Consider the following 16,360-nt stretch of genomic DNA (forward strand, 5'->3'; position numbering starts at 1 on the left):
GTGCTTACTGTGACTTGGGGATGGAAACTAATGTTGTATCATATCAAACTAACATGAAAGTGCAGGATTGAAGTGGTTTTGCAGAGTGATCACTCACAAATGGTGAATTTGTTGGTTGATTGGAGCATGGGGATGGTGGCTAGAGTGTAGTAGCCACTAAAGTAGCCATTGGAGGGCTATCTTTTATGATTGGAATCAGTAGAGGGCACCAATTTAATGGTGAAACAACCTTTATTTGATCAGAGAAGTGATTGGAGGCGTGATTTTGAACAAGCCCTAGTTTAGAGGGTGATTTAAGGAGGGTTTTAGAGTTTGGACACTTAGAAGTTGAATCAAGCCATAAAACCTGGAAAATCCTTTGTTTGGGAACCTGATTGAATACTGTACAAATTTTTGTAACCTGGTGTTAAGTTTTGTTGGTACTTCCTTTGTAAAGTGGGTGGTTTTTAAGGCTAAAAAGGGGCACATTTGAGGACAACAAAGGGTCCGTCCAAAACAACCTATATTGTTTTTCTGATATGTTGTGTAACACCCAAATGGGTGTCTAAATATGTAATTTTTTTGGGCAAGTATTTTGGAAAAGTTTTGAGTTAAAGGGAAATTACCCGATTTGAAGGGCTAGATGCTTGGTTGAATAAATATATTGAGTTTGTGTTGAAGCTAGAGAGGCTTAGGGGTTTAGAAAGCATTTGAATCATGTTTTTTGAGGTCCTTTGAAGTATGTTGAGGCAGGAGACACACCTGGTTTAGGTGGTGTTAGGTTTTGAGCCTATTGAGGCATTGAGTGCATTTGAGACACCTGAGGAGTGTAAGGGGTTTGGGTCCAAAATACACCTTTTATTTGCAAATTTGTATTAGATTCTCTTGTCTCTGCATCAAGAAGTTCATTACAAACCTTCTATAGTACCCTGCCCATCCAATAAAGCTTCTTACTTGTTACATGCTCTTTTGAATTGGGCATTTTGATATAGCTTTAATTTTTGTAGGGTCCATGGCTATACCCTTTGTCATATATCATATTCCCTAGATATTGTACTTCTTTCTAAATTAAGGTACATTTGGATAACTTCCCATGTGCTCCCATAGCCATCGTAGAACTATTTGCAAGTGTTGAAAGTGTTCTTCTTCATTCCCAAAATATATTAGAATAGCATCTAAGAACAAAAACACAAATTTATCAAGGCAATCATGGAGCACATTGTACTTAAGATTCATGAATGTGGTTGGAGTACTGGTAAGCCTTACAGGTAACATGGTAAACTCGTTGTGCCCATAAAAAGTTCTCAGAGTCGTCTTGTGAATATCCTCATCTTGAGTCTCAACTAATGATACCTTGATGATAGATCTATCTTAGAAAGAATAGTAGCTTCATGCATTTGATCAAATAGATCATCAATTTATGGTAAGGCGTAGTTGTTCCTTATTGTTACTTTATTTAACATTATGTAATCAATGCATAAGTGAAGGATTCCATCCTTCTTTTTGACAAATATAACAAGTGCCCCCATAGTGACATGTTCGGTCGAATCGATCCCATGTTCAATAATTCTTGCCTCTACACTTTTAACTCCATGAGTTCAAAAATTTTCATTCAATGGGGAGCTTTAGACATTGACTCCACTCTTGGCACTGATTGAATAGAAAAATGAAATGCTATTTTTGGTGGTGGTTCAGACAATTCTTCAAGAAACACATCTTGGTAATCTCAAAGATAGGAATAACTATTTGCAAAAAGAGTTCTTTTTTATTATTCTCCTTTGAATCTATTCTATTATGAGAGTTTGTTTTTTATTAAGGAAAAACCAGGTTTTAAAGGGACCCGAAACCCTTTTCAAACAAATTTTGAATAGATTTGGAACCCTCAATCAGAAAGTTGCCATAACAAAAGGAACATGAAAGTGCCAAACAACCATGGGTTAAAAAGACACCCATATCCAAATACATGGGTTTTTTTGAAAAAGGGCTCCCACAACCTAAAACAATGATGCAAAAATATTATGAGAGTTTGTTTCACATGCTAAGTTGCATACTATCAAAGAATGAAGACATGCGACATAATTTTCTGGGTGTTTAATTGTTTATCAATTGACAAACCTTGGATCAGACTTATATTGTATCACCAATCATAGACTACTACCATTCTTATCATTTCTAAACTTTCTATAGAAAACTAGCCAAGCTCTCTTCTAAGCATTCTTTTCATATTAAAGTATTACATATTTAATAAGACTAATGTTTTCAATGAATAACTCTAATTTCATTCTGCTCCAAAGACAAAGGCTACATAGAGTAAAAATTCATTACTAAGAAAACCTTGAACAAGAACAAATAGGGCATCAAAATCTGAAGCTTTTATATTTCTTGGTTAAGGAAAACTATGTAAGTTTGTGAAAAGGAACACTATCGACCTCTACCTCAGATCAAGAAGACAATTTACGTAATGGAAATATTCAGCATTCAATCAAAAGCACCATTTTTGGTTAGTTCAAAATAAATTTTCTCAAAAAAAAGCCATGAACTGCATGCCTATCAAGCAACATTGGTTGCAAATGTAAGCACTTCCACAACATTTGAACTTAGTCTCAACCAGCTCTATCATTGCATTCCTTAGTATCAATTCATTTTTCTTTAGATTCCGTTAATAATAAGAAAAGAAGAGTTGATAATACAATTTTCCCAAACCCTCTTCCCGCATATATATGAAAAGTTACCTTGAATTTCGAAAGAAATATAAGAAGAAGTACCCAGCTGAGACATTGGAGAAAGATCTTAAATCCAGAGAGGATCGATGTTTCATTAAAACCATGGAAAAGATTTCATCATAGAAGGGGTTACATCCAACGAAGGCATCTCAAAAGTTGACCCACCATGGAATGACAATATTTTGGCAGTGAGTGTAAATTTATGAACAGGCTTTGGCAAATTGTTGATTCATAGTAATATGTCCATTTCTTATTGCTATCAATATTTTTGTGCCTGCCTTTGCTCAGCGTACACACATAATTCTCTGCAAAAGACAACTAATATATAGATCGGTACATTTTGTATGGTACAAATCATAAAATATGGATATAATGCTGTCTAGCACGAAATTTTGCCAAGGCCGTGTATGGTTTCTAATTACTAGTTTAGTAGGAGACCCTGTGTGGTCTGTTGTTAATGGACAGCTCAATCTTTCAAAAATCAGGTATCGTCACAACCAGAGCCATGGAGCATCCTTTGCACTATAATGCTGTGGCGAGCGAGCTGAGTCAGTTCTTACGAATAGTTGTGACGGTACCTCTGATAATGCTGAATTTGGAGCTTGCACTTGGACTCGAGTGGAATTTGGTTATATATCTCTTTCAATCCTTGTTACAAATGCCTTATAATCACTCTTAGCATGGGAGAATAACGATCCAATAAAACTGCTCTACCCTTCTTATCGGTAGTAATATAAACTTGCGGTAAAAACTGTTAGAATTGTTAGCACACTTAACATTCTGTTCTTGCCATGATTTTTGGACAACAGACGGTGCATGCCTAAGCTAACAAAGTAGTTTTCTCTCCACTTTAATTCATGTATTTCATCCTTAATGTCTTCGTTATTAAAATCATTGTAGTTTGTGCAATTTGAAGTTAATCAGAATTATTATTATTCATTCAGCTCTTTTTTCTTTTTTTTTTTGTCGTCGTTGCTAGATCTATACTGTGTAAGCACAAATATTTTTTATATGGTATCAAACCTTGGGAACTAGGAAGAAGAAGCATAAGCATTTTTTTCGAGAATAGATGACTAGAGTTTAAAGAGTGGAATTTTCAGTTTCTGTTATTTTCATGTCATATAAGTATTTCGAATGGAAGTCAAAGATTCTGCTTCAGCTCAGAAGTAGAGGCTTGTATCAAATACTTATGGATACAGAGGTTGAATCTTAATCTTTCTATTGAAAAATCTAAATATTTCAATGGGATGGACAAGGCCTTTGATCTTCACTGTTTATTTATGTCTCCAAAATTGTTGTGTCATGTTAAAACATGCACAAAACCAAATGAGGCTTGAGAAGCAAGATGATATGTGGGGTCACATTCTTGAAAATGAGTCAACTCATTAGATCTGAATAGTTTAGCAAACATTCAAGACTTCTTCACAAAGTTCAAGGCCTTATTTCTCTACCTGAAATGATGTGGAATTGACAAATCCAAGAAAGAAATTAAATTAATTCTTGCTATTCTATCAAAATTGGATCCAGAATATGCTATATTTGCCTCAGCATTTTACATAGTCACTGGAGTTACAATAGAAGCAACTTGGAAGATGCCGACACTTGATGCCTTTATCAAGTCATTGATACATGACCAAGATAAGCTCATAAAGATGGGCACAATGAACAATTTCAAAACTCATGCACTTCTTGTGCATGCAAGTAAGAAGAACAATTCAAAGTCAAACCAGAAATCTAAAGGAAAAGGGGAAAAGGATCCAAATCCAAGAAAAGAAGGCAATCTCAAACCTCCAAATGGATCTACAAGATCAAAGGAAAAGAACAAAAAAAAGGGAAAATCAAAGTGTAGATATTGCAATCGTGGTTACCATCCAGAATCATTATGCATGAAGAATACCATTGGCCTTATGGTGTCAACACTTCAACAAAATAATCCCGGTAACCTTATTCCTGAAAGTATCAAGAAGCAGGAAGAAAAAATACCAGAAACAAGAGATAATGCACATTCATTGATTGCTATTCATTCTTCTCTAGATGCATGGATCATTGAATCGAAAGCTTCACATCACATGGAAGCCATAAAAGATGCTCTCTTTGTTAAGGTTTAGGTAGATTCGGAGAAAATACGAATTAACAATTATACACAGATTCAAATGCACAAAAGATGAAGAATCATACACAACACAAGCAACACAGAGATTTAAGATGGTTCACCCAATATGGGCTACAAGCACCTAGCACAACCGCCCAATCTTTTCTTATTATTCAGTAAAATAGTACAACACCATTAGAAATACCCTTTTCATTGCAGCCACTTATAACATGCAATTTTTTTAGAGAAACCAACAAAGTCGACTTTTTTTAGGGATTTTTCAAATGTACAATACTTGCATGATCAACTGTCACATATCAACCTAGATTCAATCATTTCTTAATTCCTTGATTTTCAGTCAAGAAGGCTAATGGAAACAGATGAGGAAATCAGCTTCTCCCATGTGACTATTTTGTGAACATATCTAAAGGATTGTCACTTGTGTGAATATTTTCAGGCTGTAACTAGCCATCCTCCAAAATAGACCATATCAAGTGGTACCTGAGCTAAATGTATTTTGTCATCGAATGAAGAGAATAATTCTTTGCAAGATGAATGGCACTCTATCTATCAATGTACAATGGGCTATCCTCTTGAATCTTGCTCAATTCCTCAAGAAAACGTTGTAACAAAATCATTTCCTTGCTAGCTTCAATGGTTGAAAGTGCATATATGTGCAGATTTGATAAGGAATACCTGCAGATCTAAAAGGAGAAGTGTGTTGTGTAGTCTGTGAAGTCAATCAAATAGATATACATGCCAAATATAGAGAAGGCTATTTATAAGTAAATTATTTCAGAGTTGAGGAGAAGAGATAAAGGAGTTTGTAGTAGATTTCAAGAAGATATAATGATCAAATTGTGGCAGTTGTATGATCATTATTATTGCAAAATCATCTGGTGAAGTTAATGCTCCATCCTTGTGAAGTTGGTGCTTCATATTTATGAGGTTGCTGCCTCATTTCAGAAGTGGGTATTGATGCTTTCAGTGAGTTTGATTGTTAACTTGCCATCATACTCTAGCTATAAGAAAAGAGCTAATGTAAGAATTTAAATATTGTTGTTGCAACAAACTATTAGACTATATACTCTATTTTTGTTTATTTTTTCTTTTTTATCTCTTGCACATCCAAAGACCAACATTGAGTCCCCTTCAATGATAATGTCCTTAATTCCTAGAGATATGACAAGATCCAGACCAAAAGATAATGCTCGGAATTCAGCAACATTATTGGATCTGACACCATTATATTTGCCGACAACTTTAACAATCTTAGAATTATGATAAAAAATGACTACCCCAACCCTAGCCTTCCCCGGATTATCCTTAGCGACCCCATCAAAATTTAAGTTGAAGGAAAATTGGAGGGGGGGCATCCATTTGGCCATCCTACGTTTGACAAGTGAGGACAATCCAATTGTTACCACCCCATGAGAAGGTATGACTCGAAGTGAGCTCCATTTCCATGTAACCCTTTAATTTTAAAATCACTCTAATTTTTTAATTTTAGATAACTCCATACATCAAAATGCAACTTTGTAATTTAAATTCACGTTTTATTTCTTAACCACAACCAAATAGAAAAATATATATAAAAAGAATCTTAATATACCAAAATATTATATTTAAATACATAACAATGTATGTTATTTTTTTGTATTTCATATATTAGATAATCACTCTAACATTTAGAAAAATTGACATTCTCAAATAGGAGCTTTAATTGTCCATTGTCAAAAAGAGAAATCATAAATTCGAGGCTTCTATCTAAAGAGGTTTCATTCGAGGAAAAGTTGTAATTTCTATTTTGTTAGTGACAGGAGAAATAACAGATCTGGTCTAATCAGATCTAATCAGCCATATAAGAAGAATAGTTTATATTACTATTTATTAATTAATCAGACTTATAAGATGAATAATTTTATTGGACACGTATTCTCCAATCCCTCCAAGCGCAAACTCCAAATTGGGCATTATCAGAAACTTTGCAGGTATCGTCGCAGCAATTCATTATTAGTTTTTACATTGCTACTAACGAGCGATTAAAAAACTGATTATTTTGGGGTTTTGATTTAATCCAAAGATTAGTTTGGAGTTTAGATAATCCACAGATTCCAAAATGATTAAATTGGGTTATGTTAGTAGCAATTAAAATTGATTATTTTGGAGTTTTGATAATCCAAATATTACTTTGGAGTTTGCATAATCCACAGATTCCAAATTGGCTGTTACATAAATAGTAGTATCATTAAGCTTTCTGCTCACAGAATAGATGGCGAAGGGATACTTATATGTGTACGTGATCTTGTTATTGCTCATGGCTTCTTCTGGTAAGATGCATGCATTCTTATTCCATATTTATTTATTTTCCGAAATACATACATAATAATTTACTAATTTGGAATTCGTTGGTAATTTACAAGAGTCCATGGTATATGACTACTATGAGTTCTGCGGATTTTGGAGCGGTCATTATAAAGGGATATGCGATGCGCTTACGATACCTGCAGGAAGTATGATCATGCTGAATTTGGAAATTGCGTACCTACTAAAAGGGGATTAGCTTGTACCTGTTATAATAGCTGTTAGAATTGCCTTATAAATAGCGGATTTTGGAACTTGCGATACCTGGATGAATTTGGAACTTTACGGGAGTAGCTTGTATCTGTTACAATCCCTCTTAGAATTGCCTTATAATTACTCCGAATGGCCTTCTATCTGTTATAATGGCTAATAAGACTGCTCTTCTTACGAGCCTAAATAAATAGTAATATAGATTTATGTGAAACAAAATAATTTGATCGTTGGATATTTTAGTTTACGAGTCAAAATAATGCTTTAATGAGATTCCATCTTCGTTTTCAAATAAGTTTGCTTAAATAATTTTAGTTTTGAATAAATCTATTATAGATCATATGATATTCTATATTTATAACAGTAATCTTTTTAAATGTAAAGTCTAAACTAAACGTTTGGTTATATAGACTCATAGTAAAATGTTGGTCTTACACCAATCTTTTATAGACATCTTTAAAATTTTTAATTTTTTTAATTTATAAAAAGAAATTAACTTTTATTTATTTATATTGAGAAATATTAATTATTATAAAAACAATCATTGATCTTCATAGTTAAATTAAATAGGATTTAACTTATCTAATGATGCTGTTTTTAACTTGTTATTAAAAATTATATTTTCAATCTATCACATATCAAGATTCTTTTTAATATTATAATTTTTTTACATTTTTTTTTATAAAAAATTATTGAAAACTTATTTTATTTCAATCTAATTGACAAAGAACTTTGACCACTGAAATGGTTTGAGTGTGTTAATGTTAACTTTTATCTTTTAGCTTAAATTTGACAACAATTCACATGTCAATATATTAACATTAATTATAAACTTAATATTTTTAAAATAAATACCATATATAACAAAATATACCCTAATGTGTAAATATAATTTAAAAATAATCTATCATCTCATAATTACAATATTCTTTTAAAAAACTATATATTTTATTAATTTTTATTTTTAATGATTTTTTTAAACAATGATAAGAAGTTTAAAATTCAAAGGGATGACCTCATAATGCGGCGATTAGCTATGAGCCTCCTCCATTAGAGGACTTGAGTTCGAGTTTACTCGACTGGTTCTTAGCTAGATAGATTTATTTAAGATATATCTACTAGTTTTACAACAATGAAAATTGTAACTTTTGATTTGCGAAAATATAATATGAGTTAAAGTGGAGCTATTAACTAAAATATTATACAATAATTGTAGTATATATATTAATATTATAATACTATTATTATTGCATATATTATATTAGTATATTATATTATGTAGTATATAGTATATCATTTATTATAAAATTGTATATTATTATATTTTATTAATATAATATATTTTTTATATTATATTTTAGCATTAAATTTTGATTCATAACTCAATTACACATTAAACATATTTAAGTTGGCAAGTTCATTTTAGCGGTGGCATTCCCCATGGATAACCAAACCAACCACCTTGCTGAAGCCATTGGGGCCTATCAGGTCTTATTGCTTGCCAATTAAATTAAGTGTAAAAAAGTTTGGATTGAAGTAAATTCAAATAATATTATCCAATGCCTCAAAGGGAATAATAAGGCTTCGTAGACTATAGAAGAATGGATTAATTTATCAAAATATTTAATCCACTCATTTGAAGATTGCTTTATTTCTCAATCTTATAGGGATACTAACATGGTGACATATTTTTTCGCCAACATGGGGGTGACGACTAAAAGGAGGATGGCAGGGAACTCCGAAGACAAGCTGGAGGATGATGTCAAAGTTCTTCTAAGGTATGATAGGTATCATGGGATACTTGGAAGTATCTCGTCACATCACCACATTCGATGATGGGCAATGCATTTATTACTATTCATGGAGACCACCATGGCGATGCTCAAGGATGTCTAAGGCATAATTACTCCCATGCTTTTTGGATTGTTTGTGAGTTCTTCTGGTTATTAGTTTGGCTACACATTCTGTTTAACCATTTTGTGAATCAAGGCTCTGTTTTCTTTAATATGGGAGGAGAAAGATGTTGCGTTGAGCCCTGTGGACTGTGAAGGGCTAAGGGCAACCTCAAAAATATGGAGGATCCTAGACAAGGGGGATTTTACTCCCTACATTGAGAAATTGCATGGCTGGGATCCAAAGGTTACATAAAAAATTTCCTATGAGTGGAAGGAGGGAAATATTTCTTTGTTTGGAAACTAGGTGGTGATAAATGAGAATTTAAGTGCTAAGGTGATAGGTTTATCTACAAAGGGGCTCAAATTTTACAGGGATAGGAAATATTCTAACCCTACAGTGAAGAAATTCCATAAAATGGATAAGGAGAGGATAATGCTAGTTAAGAATAACAAAAGGTCATATGATGTAGCTACTATCAAGCTAATTTGGAGAGAAGTGTTGAAGGTTCTCATGGAATATGTCACCATTGAAAACCACTACAAGAGAGTTTTTGAGAATCATTTTGTCTTTCTCAATCATTTTAGGCATCGGGTGAAGGTTTCTTTTCCCTTCTACCTCGTGTCCTCCCTTAATGCTGGTATTCTAGAGTATAGAGAAAAACCTAGCGTTAATCCTATTTTAAATGAGGGGCTTCTATTATTAATTTATGAGCATTTCGAAGCTAAGTCTGCAAAACCCAACTCCCCCTATATCTCTATTTCAGAGAATGAGGAGTTGGGGACCCATAGTTCTAATGATGAGGACTAGAACACAAATGCGGAGGAAGATTATGTTCCTCTCAAAAAAGGGAAAAACATTAAAAATATTGACAATCCCTCCTCAGCTAGAAAGGGAATGTTAAAGGGGTAGGAGAACATATGAGTCCATCCCCCTAGCATTGGAATAATTTGTGGTGGTAATTTATGTAAGGTGTATTCTCATAATAAGGGAAAAGCTCTCACTCCTAAGGAGCCCTCTACTAGCCATGCAAATCATGATCCCATGAATCGTTCGGGTTCGGAGAACTCTTACCCCTCAACAAATAGGGAAAATAGACCTCATTTTCCCACTGACTTGAACAAAGACTCTCACTATTTTAATTAGGACTAGGAGTTCCCTACAAATATTCTGGAAATGACAAGGAATGGGGTGATGGATTTTTTTCGGCTCATGAAATAGGTTTTCCATGAGATTAAGAGCCTTAATTTGAAACAAAGGGCTATGAGTAGCAAATTGGAAATGTTGGATTCTAGGAGTTTAGTTTCTTCTGATAGACAAGGTGTTGGCAACAATGCAACAAATTGAGAGGGGGGAGATGAATTAGTTTGTACCAAAAATATACTACAACTTAAAACACAACACAGATTTGATAATGAATAGTTAAAGCATAAAAAATCACCACATCAATAACACACACAACACCAATATTTTTGACGTGGAAAACCCAGTTAAGGGAAAAACCATGGTGGGAACCTAGACCACAACGAGATGATACCTTGTTAGGGGTAAGTGAAATGTTACAATGAGAAATGCACATGTATTCAAGCACACTGCCTAGAGCTCACTTCTCAAAAGAAGAAACCCAGAAAGGATACAATCTTTAGGGAAGGCTCACTCTCTTACAGTAAGTCTCACTGACTTATAAAAAAATTTGAATTATATCTGAAGAATCATATGAACTAATGAAATAGCATCTTCACATGCCCGAGCATAGTTCCGGTTAAGCTCACTGTCAATTCTACTCTGCAACACTTCTTCTCATAAATTAACACAACTTCACACAATATCTTAGCTATTGAATGATTAATACAATATTCGCACATAGCCATACTACTCTCAATGACTAAATTACATATATTTATACAACACATCAACCTATGAAATAGAGGTTGGCTCACCACATGCTACATATTAGAAAAATATGACCACACATGCTACAATAATGCATGTAGACCAAAACAATGTCGACTAAGACATAGTCTGGACCTAAAAAACCACCACAACTATGAAACATGTCCATGAATTATGCCTCGATCATCTACAACATGCTACATCACCATGAATGTCGCATAACACAAAGAACGTGACCAAATTAAGAAAATATTCAATAACACGTACAATAGTCAATCCTTACCACCAATACACATAGAACATGATCTAGAAACATCCATATACAACTTGAATCACACCACAACAACTCGTATTAGAAGAAACATTATCATCTCTCGATCGGAGCTCAAGAACATCAACATAACTGACTGTCAACCTGAAAGATTTGCTTATGGATCTCAAAATAATGAACCACTCAAACTAAGGACACACATCAATGTCCAGAATACAGCCCACACATCTGCAACTAAAGATATTACAATTATGGAGCACAATAAACAGATTCACCAAAACTGCCAATACTGAACAACTGAATAACTAGCCACAATACCGGATCTCATAACTCGATCAATTCTTCATGCACCATTGAAAATTTAGCTAAATCAAATATAGATAAGTATCGCATAACCGATTAATCTACATCAGGTCATTTTCAACACACAGGCTCAACCAACTCATCCAATCTGACTATAATACATATTGACTTCACATATGTTGACATCAATGACAACATATCAAGAAATATCCAACAATCTCCCCCTTTGTTAAACAACTAAAATCACAAATCTCTAATTCACTATTTCTCTCTCCTAACATTGCTTTAGAATTTTTCACATGCTTCTCTCCCCCTTTGGCATCAATGACAAGGTAGGGAAATCAGAATTCTCTACCTCTTTGAATTAGTACACAAATCTGAACATTTGAATCACAACAGACTGACTACTCCCCTTGAGTAGCAGCCACCATACATCAATCTAGATTACAAGATATCCCTGTTAAGTTCATCAGAATGATGCAAATCTATGCATCTTCGTTCTCATCCAGATGGGCAATCACCAATAAATTTTATCTAAGATACTCAAAATTATCTTTAGGCAAGGGTTTTGCAAAGATATCTACAATCTATTCCTTTGTAGATACATGCTCCAATCTGACTTCTTCCGCATTCAGCTTCTCCCTCAAGATATTATACTTCATAGATATATGCTTTGTCTTAGAATGCAGTACTGGATTCTTAGAGATGTTGATAGCACTTGAATTATCACAGTATATAGCAATAGGTTCATTATAAATAACTCATATATCCTTCAACATCTATTTCATCCAAATTACATGAGTACAATTTCTAGTAGTAGCAATGTATTCAGCCTCTGCAGTAGATAAGGAAAGAGCATTGTTCTTCTTACTTGCCCATTACACCAACTTCTTACCAAAAAAGAATGTGCCATCAGAAATACTCTTTCGGTCATCAACATTAACTACCCAATCAACATATATAAAGGCACTCAACGTAAACTCATCATACTTAGGATACCATAAACCAAAGTCAACTGTCCCTTTCAAATATCAGAATATCCTTTTCACAATAGTTACATGAGATTTCTTAGGATCAACTTGAAATCTAGCAACAAGACATACATCATTCATAATATCTGATCTAGTCTGAGTCAAATACAACAATCCACCAATCATAGATTTATATTGTGTCTTATTAGTTTTCAGAGAATAATCATCCTTTGTCAACTTAGATCCAGTCACCATAGGTGTACCAATAGGTTTTGAGTCATCCAAGCCAAATTTCTTTAGAAATTCCTTCACATACTTTCTCTGACTCCTGAGATATGAAGATACCTTTATCCAACTGAGTAATTTTCAATCCCAAATAGAATTTTATTTCTCCAATCATAGACATCTCAAATTCATTCTACATATCTTCAGTAAACTTCTAACACAAGCAATCATTTCCTCCAAAAATAATATCATAAAAAAAACTTCAACAATCAAAATGTTATCCTGATCAATCTGGCAATACAAATTACTATGCAGTACCTTTATTGAATTTAAGCTTCATCAAATAATTCTCTAATGTGGCATACCATGCTCTAGGGGCTTGCTTCAATCCATAAAATGCTTTCTTCAACCTGCAAATCATGTCCTTTTCATCTATCAACTAAAATCCATCTAGTTTCTCAATGTAGACTTCTTCTTCCAATTCACCATTAAGAAAGACTAATTTGACATCCATCTGATAGACTTTGAAATCTTTGTGAGCAACATATGCAAGAAATAATCTAACAGCTCCAATTCTAGCTACCAAAGAAAAAGTCTCCTCATAATAAATTCCTTCTTCTTGAGAGTATCCCTTACACACAAGTCTAAATTTGTTTCTAACAACTTCACCTTGTTCATTCAACTTATTCTAGAAGACCCATTTAGTTCCAATTTCATTTTTATCCTCGTGTCTAGGAACAAGTTTGCATGTTTCATTCTTCTCAATCTAATTAAGTTCTTCTTCCACAGGTATAATCCAATTCTCATCTTTACATGCTTCATCAACATTTTAAGGCTCAATTATCTTAGAAATTAAACAAATTTCTTCAGCAAGTCTTTTTCTAGTCATTACACCTTTATTCTTCTCCTATGATCTGATTCTCTGAATGATTCAATCTCACATACCTCAGAGTTTTTGAATTTTCTTGAACTTTAGGCTCTTGAACTCTTCCTTGTGCATTAGCACCTTCCCCTTCTCCTTGAATTTATGTCTTTCTAGATTAATCTGAACTTGGTTTTGGATCTGCACTTGCTTTCTTTTTTATTAACTGACATCCTGATCATTAGACTCATCCGCAAGACTTGATCTATTTCTCATTAGCTTCATCAACCTTCACATTAGTAATTTCAACCATCTTTCTCATTTTCTTGTTATAATACCTGTAGACTTTACTTCTAGTTGAATAACCAAGAAAAATTCCTTCATCACATTTGGCATCAAACTTTCCAAGATGTTCATCTCTTTTAATGTAGCACTTACTTCTAAAAATTCTAAAATATCTAACAGTCCGAGCATGACCAAACCATAACTCATGAGTCTTATTAGTATCACCCTTGACATTTACTCGGTTAAGAGTGTATATTGCAGTACTCACATCTTCTCTCCAATACACATGCGGTACATTTTCTTCAATAATTGTGGTTCTAGAAGCTTCTTAAAATTTTCTATTCTTCCTCTCTACAACTCCATTTTGTTGTGGTGTCCTAGGAGTTGATAACTATCTCCTAACTCCATGCTCTTCATAGTATGCATTAAACTCACTAGAAGTGAATTTTCCACCTCTGTCAGATCTCAAACACTTCAACTTCAATCTAGCCTCAGTCTCTACCATAGCTTTGAAAATCTTGAACTTTCCAATGCTTCATATTAATCCATTAAGAATGTAACCCACATCATCCTTGAATACTCATCAATCAACAACATGAAATATATGTGACCCTGTAAGCTTCTCACTCTAGAAGGACCACACAAATTAGTATGCAGAAGATCCAACAATCCATTAGAATTATACCGTTTTATCTTGTAAGTAACTCTTGTTTGGTTCCCTAATTGACATTCATTACATATCGGATTAGAGGGTTTTATTAACGTCGATAAATCTCTCATTGCTTGAGTGGAACTTATCTTAACCAAGCTATCAAAATTTACATTTCACATCCTTCTATGCCATAACCAACTTTAATTAATCTGATTAATCAAATAACTTTGACCACTAGCATTCAAGTGAAAGATATTACCTTTAGTCTTAGTACCTGATATAATTTTAGTTTCGAAGCTACTCAAGATCTTACATTTGCCATATTGAATTGAAATTTATATCACTTATCAACCATCTGACCAACACTCAAAAGATTATCCTTTAAACCTGATTGTATGATGAAATAATAGGGATCCAAACAACTACTGAGAGGGGGAGGTGAATTAGTAGATAAAAATATTGACACGACTTTCACTAAACTTAGAAACACCTCTCAAGTCAAACTCAGAACTAACTGGTTCAAACACTGAACTACAAATTGCAATATCACTGTCAAGTATACCGGTTGATTGCCATATCAGAATAACAGTAAAACAACTCTGAAACTCTCAAACCTTTTAACTAAAACATCCTAATACTTTACTAACAAAAGTAAAAGCTCATTTCAAATTATAACTCGTAATCATATCACATCTAAGTGGATTTAGCAGTTAAGCAAATTAACCTTAGAAAACATAACCACAAAAAAACATTCACCACTTGACACAATGATTTGATGTGGAAACCCAAATGGGAAAAACCATGGTGGGGATGAATACCCAAAAGTATTTTGAACTCTTCTGAATTTCGCCCTATTAGGAGCTAGGACCTATTAAAGATTTACAATAAGTCTTGTTAAGAACAAATCATGTTAGGGATCACCCGGTTAACGGATTGACTATAATGCCCTATTAGAAGCAATACCCTGGTAGGAGTAAATTCGGTAGAGGATTTGAAATCCAAGCTAATGGATCACCTAGTTAGAGGATTTAGATAACACTAAGCTTGTTAGAGCTTACCCGATTAAGGGATTTGATAGTTGTAATTATTAGAGAACAACAAGCATTTATTGATCTAGTAAAAGAACTACTCCGCTTGATCATATCCTTTTTATGCTCCTATCTGCCTTTACACATACTGCAGATACATTTCCTAGTTCAGCAACCAATCACTCTTACATTCAACCAAAGTTACCAACACTACAACAAAATAACTCATTGACCTTATAAGCAAAACAATAGGTCGGTAACACATAACAAATCTAAGATCTCATAGAGATTACAAACAAATCCGGTCAAGTATGATTATTGGATTACATAGAAATTATTGCACATCATTCAATCTACAACCTCAACCGCTCCTTGATCACCGCTTCATCAATCCTTGTAACTCATCACGTGGTTTCCACTTCATGCAATGTATTCGCTCATTCCCAAGATAAAACCATTATCTCTACGTGCCAAAAACCATTTGAAACTCTTCACATACAATATGCATACGTGGCATAATAATTACCATTCATCATTTGATCATAAATCATTACAACCGATTCACCATGCTCCATCAATTAAGGTTTGGCACATCAACCGGTAGGGTTA

The sequence above is a fragment of the Cryptomeria japonica genome, chromosome 9 (genome assembly GCF_030272615.1).
Source record: "Cryptomeria japonica chromosome 9, Sugi_1.0, whole genome shotgun sequence".
NCBI lineage: Eukaryota > Viridiplantae > Streptophyta > Pinopsida > Cupressales > Cupressaceae > Cryptomeria > Cryptomeria japonica.